This window comes from Equus caballus, chromosome 29 (genome assembly GCF_041296265.1).
Source record: "Equus caballus isolate H_3958 breed thoroughbred chromosome 29, TB-T2T, whole genome shotgun sequence".
NCBI lineage: Eukaryota > Metazoa > Chordata > Mammalia > Perissodactyla > Equidae > Equus > Equus caballus.
In genome coordinates this window covers 35,306,450-35,313,147 of record NC_091712.1, presented here as the reverse complement: position 1 = coordinate 35,313,147, position 6,698 = coordinate 35,306,450, and the positions used below count along the sequence as shown (strand labels likewise).

General features: G+C 35.8%; 1 protein-coding gene across 3 annotated transcripts in view; it reads left to right on the top strand.

Moving 5' to 3' along the window:
• The first annotated feature begins 309 nt into the window (after nt 1-309).
• Nucleotides 310-6,698, top strand: part of CELF2 (CUGBP Elav-like family member 2) — a 789,986-nt gene continuing 783,597 nt past the window's right edge. Inside the window, exon 1 of one of the 3 annotated variants that reach the window (XM_070255395.1) lies at nt 310-590. The gene's annotated coding sequence lies outside the window, so the exon portion shown is untranslated. The remainder of the gene's footprint in view (nt 591-6,698) is intronic. The other 2 variants (XM_070255411.1, XM_070255396.1) reach the window with 2 other exon arrangements.

Sequence of the window (6,698 nt, the reverse complement as noted above, 5' to 3'; positions counted from 1 at the left end):
AAACAAATAATAACAGTAAAAGTATAAATAATAATAACTAATAACTATTATTATTGTTATACACATCTAGGAAAAGAAAAAAGGAAAGGAAAAAAACCCAAACAGAAATAAAACCCCATCATCATGAGCTATGGTGTATCGATTAAAATGTAAGGGAATTATATGCAAATGATTCACATGGAAAATGTAGAATACCTTTCCATGATGATTTTTAGTTGTCAGGAAAAGTGAGACCCCACGGCAGACAGAATGGTCCCAGCATGCTTGTTGCCTCTTTTTGTTTGCACAGTAGCTGTCAATTCCAGCCTTGCAGGTAGTGGAACCCAGCGGGAGAAGGGGCGGGACCCAACGATGCAGCCTGAACTGAGAGCAAATTTAAATTACTGAGCTTTTTTTTCCCTTTTTTATTTTTCTACTCTGCGACAAACTGAAAAGATTCCAGCACGCTAATTTAACCACCCTGCTTCTTCTTCTTCTTTGCCTTTTTTTTTTTTTTTTTTTTTTTTTTTGTCTCCCTGCTTCCAGGATAATTAAAAGAGAAACCTGTAAAGGCAAGATTCCTGTGAGCGAGTTGGTGCTGCAACGTGCTGGTAAGAAAATGAATTTAATTTTTTTTATCTTTTCTTTTCTTTTTTTTTTTTTTTTGGCTTTTTCTTTTTTTAAAGAGCTGAAGGCTTTGTCTGTCTAATGCAGTCATAAGCGTGGCTTCCCTGCCGTGAGGGGTTAGCGTGTAATGAAAAGGTGTAATTGCCTGATTTGTGACCTTGGCGTCATACTTATAATGGGTAATAACAGCATTCCTATGTACCCCGATGATGCTTCTCTCTGCGAATTGACTAGTTGCCCAGTTGCAACAGGGCTCACATTGTCGCACTATGGCAATGAGTTGTTGATCGTTTAGAGTTGACGTCTCAGTGTCCTGTCAGGGAGAATTCTTGAGTGTTCCCAGTTACTCCATTGTAGGGATGTTATGGGTTTTAATAGGTCTGTTATAGCCCATAACTCTTTTGCTGTTTACTCACCAAACAGGAAGTACAATGATAAAACTTTTTCTAAGTAATGCTGTCATTATCATAGACTTCCTTAGTCCAGACAATGAAACAGACTAAAGTGAGCGCTAAGTAAAGTTATTTTAATCCCTTTCATCTGTAACTAGTCAGGAGTTCATTAGACAGTCAACCGTGGAGAGCCTAGATCATCTGGGGACCTTGAACTTGAGATGCCAACTTTATTCTTTAAAAGGATGAATTTTAATTCAACTCAATTAAATTCAACAAGTATTTCTCTATATTCTGCCTTGGACCGGTACTCAGAATGTTCTTGCCAGTTATTCTGAGAAACTGAAGAAACCGTGGGGTGAATGTTCAGCACCAGCTATTTTTACTACTGTTAGAACTGATCAGATCATTTAAGACACATTTCAAAATGCATGACTGATGACCATGAGATACAATTCTCAAGGTTAAATCTCCTACAATCAATGTACTTCTATTCCTTCCATGCATGTAAATTTTGTTTGTCAATTTTCAACTATGATCAGTATATTTTAGACTGTGTTTTAATAATATAAAGAAGGGGAAAAAATGGAAATCTTATCTTTCTGTCAAACCAAACATGTCATTTGAGGATATATCCTTGTGACAAACTTTATTTGAGCTTACCCAATCCCTAGCTTCAGAAGCTGGAAGATACATCGAAAGGTTTAGACTTGTCAATGAGTCTGCCTGGATTTGGATCAAGAAACTTAAGAAAAAAAATTTTCTCTTTTTGCCTTTAAAAACATATATAAAACATCAAAGGATATTTTCTGCTGTTGTCAATTGTTGTGTGTAAACTGTGGTAGTTTTTGTTTTTAATAGATAAATAAAAATGTAATGAAAAGAGAATATCAAAAAGAGAATGTAGTTACCAAATGTCCGTTAAGAGCTTTCTCTAAAGAAAAACTCTCCTGTGAAAGTTTGAACATTGTAAGCCATTTGCATCTGATAGAGAATGTGGCATTGCACACACTGGTAACATTCAGTCCCTAGTCTCTGTAGCTATTCTATCTAATTGTGTCATTTCTACGTTTAACAGCTCTGAACTGTGCCACCCCTTGGGTCCTCACAGATGCCCCCAGATCACTTGAAATGTCTAAAAAGACCTCGGAACATTAGAAAATGTCAATTGTTAGAATAATTTCTGCCTCTTACAACAAGAGAAAATACTATGGATTTAATAGTTCATTTTTAAAATGTTTTTATCCACCAGTAACTGTCTATTAGGAACATTTCAGTTATAATTGGAATAAATTGTTGCCCAGTAACAAGCGACTAAGTCTGTAGCTACTTTCCATAGAATCAGTGACTAGAAATAGCTACAAAGAGCTAAATGCAAGTCAAACCACAGCACTAGCATTCCTTAATTTTTTTTAAAAAAATGCATTTCTTTATGATTTTACCATTCTACTTAAATTCTTAAATTTTCTACTCAAAATGCCTCTTCCGTGAAAATTGATAATTGACCAACATCCTGTATGTGAAGAATAAAGGCCAATAGACCTTTGAAAAAATTTCTTTCTGATTCAAAATAAGAATGAGAGTGAATAAGCACAACCTCTCAGAGTATGAGCGTTAACAAGATTCTGGGCTAGAAATACCATTCTGTGTGAAGAAGTGCTATCATCTCTTGCAGAACATAATGTAAAATTATGGGTTTCACTGTGGGGCTCTGTCATTTGAACTGGTAATGAGTCCATAATTCTATAGATTGCTGCAGTTAAAATGATGCTTTCCCCGATTAATAAAATATTGAATAACACTGAAATTACTTTAGTTAGATTTTACCCTATCCATTTTTTCAACAGAAAAAGAACCAGTAATAGCCCCAAATCCAGATATCTAAGCACACATAATATCAGAATGGCTTTTCTTCTTCCCTTGCTGAAGTGCTATGACATTACAATTTCAAGAGCAAAATTCTTCAACAATGGTTCTGCATTTGCCATTTAGCTTTTGTGGCATCTGGGAATAGTTTTCACCTTATAATTGCACAGGTGTTGAAATAAAAAATACCATATAGTGAGAGTAAACACTGTTATTTTACACACAGACATACAAACAGACAAAATTATATGTGATGCCAGAATGAAAATGCAAATGCCATATGAAGGTAGAAGTAATACTTTCTAAAAATATGACATATGACATTTGCTCAATTCATTATAAATGTTTACTGAGTATCAACTATGTCAAGATCTATGGGAAATTGAAAAATGAAAAAGCCATGTCTTGGTCATCAAGGGAATTACAATGTAGTAGAAGTTTAACTGGTGGACTAGAAAATGTAATTTGATTAATTAGCCTATGACGAACTTAGTGTTGTGTTGGGCCCACGGGATCAAGAAAAATTATAACATGTTATTTCTGACTTATTGGAACAGGCATATTCTTCACTTCCCACGTTTGTTTCAGCTGTTTCTCTATAGCCACATATGTGTTTTATATTTCCCATGTTTTTAAAAAGTTCTATTAGTATTGATGCAAATAGTTTTAATACCTGTATATTTTTAGCTATAAAAGAAAAGAAGCAAGAAGCACTAAACTGGATATCAAGAGATATGAATTCTAATCCCCAGTCACCCACTGACTTTGTTACTTAACCGTTTTAGGCCTCTGTCTCCTCACTTTTGCAAAGAGGAAGTGGGCCCATCCAACAGTAAAATTGTTCAGTTCCGCCGAGCTGAAGATGGGTAACTTCCAAGGAAGAGAAAGAGGATGTCAGTTATGGCAGGCGTTGTAGACCAGTGGTGTAAACAAAACCACAAGAGAATTATCGGTTAATAAGCCACAAGTCCTAGCCTCTGCATTTCTGCTGAATTGATGTGTGCTTAGGCCACTTTCTTTATTTCGCACCCTATTCTCTCTTCCTTCATGTGGTAATGCCCACAGGACTAGAGAGAAACATTGCAGCAGAGCAGTAAGTGTATATAAAGAACGCTAGTCTACCATCTGCTGAGAGACTTCCTCCACGGGACCCAAGAAAATACAGAGAATATCTCTCGCCTTAAAACTAAAACGTGTAGCAATGCTTTTCTTAAACACATAAAAATATTCTTCCCTGTACCTATCGCCATTAGTACCTATCACTAACACTTCAGAGTAATGACATAACTCAAAAAGTCATTGTTTACAACCTACATTAATAATATAAAATATATTATAAATATAAAATTAGAATATTTTCTAATACCTGTTTCTAAAAGTTTTCCAGTCCATCCATCTTATATTTCCTGGGTAAGTCTACAAGTGCTTAGTTTTACGAAATCTCATAATCTTTTTATTTTCTTTCAACCTTTCTGGCTTCCTGTTTTCACAAAAAAAGAAGATGGAGAGATACATGGGATATATATACATGTGAGAAATTAGTTTAAATTTTGTTCCTTGATTCCCATCCATATATTAGTCAATCTTTTAGAGACCCAGGTTGCTGGAAGGAGGCAGAGAGAACACTAGTTGTTCTCAAATTACCTCTATCAGAAGGGCAGCAAGACAGAAGGGCTTGTGATCTCTTTATTCATTCATTCCAAATTTGTTCTTAAATGTCTGTTCTTTAAAAGACACTGATATACCCTGAACCATACCCAACAGATATGGTTCCTATCCTCAAGAAGCTCAAAATCTAAGACATTTTGAAACCAATGAACACAAAATAAATATATAATTACAAGTGGTGGCAAGTGTTGTGAAGGACAAGAGCAAGTACTCCGATAGAAACTATAGAGGACACTAGTTAAGATTGGTGGACTTGGGGAAAGTTGTTCTAATCCAAAGGTATAGATGCTAACTCTTTCTAAAGTTAAAAAAGAAAAACATATTTCTATTTCCTCATGTGTTTGGGTTCTCTTCTCTAAGCCTGGATCACTCCTTCTAGATGTCCATATCAATTGCTTCCTCACCCCCTTCATGTTTTGCCCAAATATCACCTTCTCTGACCACCCTATTTACTAGTACAACTAGTCCCAATCTTCCCTCTCCTCCTTCACTGCTCTATTTCTCTGCATAGACCTTATCACCTTCTAGTATAATGTATCACACATATTTTGCAATTCGTTTACAGTTGGACTCTCCCCATTAAAATAGATGTTTCATGAAGGCAGACATCTTGGCCTATTTTGTTTACTGCTGAGTCCCTGGCATCTGGATATGCCAGAGACATAGCAGGTGCTCAATAAACATTTGTTTAATGAATGTTAGATGTTATCAAAAATGTCAATATCATCCTAATCGGTAGACTTAGGGCTACATTCTGGTCTGAATGTGGAAGTGCAGGAGACTGGCTCAGAGATGTGGGGAATGGGGTCATGGAGGCTCAGGAAGACAGATCTAGAAACAGAGAGGGCAAAAACTAAAATAGAAGATCCAAATAAGTATCAATTCCCAGAGTGCAGACAAAGACACAAAGAGAGACGGAGATATAAGACATAATCAGAGGTGATAAGATGCAACGAGTGGGTTTCATAAGACAGATGGCAATTGGGGCAGTAATGGCGGGATTTCTGATGTCGTATAAATGTGTAAAATCTACTGGAATGTGGGTAAGATCATCTGGAATAAGGTAGATTTTTCTTACACTGTAACTGTAGCTTTCCTGGGACCTCTAGAACTTTCTTAAGGAACTACAGTTGATTTGAGTAGTAATGAGCTGATCTAATAAATGATAGTCATCTAAAAGAAAGCAAAGTTTGAAGGAATTGGGAAACATTTTACTAAAGTTGTTTTATAACCACATGGTACAATCTGACATTTTCTGTGTACTTCTTAAAGTAGCACTTGAGCAGTACAAATGGCATTCCTGAGAATCTTCTAGTCATAGGATGATGTAAACAGGCCACAGAGAAATGGGCAAAACAAGTTCTTTTGTTCATCTTTGATTCTACTATATCCGTATATTAAAACAGCCCTAAGTTCTGCAGACAATGTTACAGGGAGATAATGCACTCTGAATATCCATCTTTTTAAAGGTTATTATGAGAAAATAAAGATGTGATGGCGTGCTTTTCTGGCAAAGAGATACTTTGAAGATGTGCGATTTTCTGAGTATTTTTATTGTGCTAGGCCTGTTATCTAGCTAATCTATTTAACTGAAGAGTTGGAGATGAATCCCCAAAATTCTTCTCTTCTAAAAGACATTTGTTAGGGATTTTAATCAACTAAATTGGTATGTAATTTACATGCAATAAACTACAGCCATGTTAAGTGCACAAGTTGATGAGTTTTCACCAACGTATACACCTGTGAAACCACCACAGCAATCAAGATACAGAACATTTTCATCCTTACAAAAGTTTCTCTTGTGTCTCTTTGCTGTCAATCCTATCCTCCACACCTAGCCTTAAGGCAACCACTGATTTTCTTTCTGCCACTATAGGTTAATTTACATTTTATAAAATTTCATGTAAATGGAATCATACAGTATGTACTCTTGCCTGGCTTCTTTCACTCAGCATAATCCCCTTGAGATTCGTGCATATTGTTACATATATCAGTAGATTTTTTTATTGCTAAGTGGCATTCCATTGCATGAATATACCACATTTTGTTTATCCAGTCACCTGTTGATGGAAATTTGGGCAGTTTCCATTTGGGAGCTATTATGAGCAAAGCTATATGAACATCCATATACAAGTCTTCACGTGGCCGTTAAGTGTTCATTTCTCT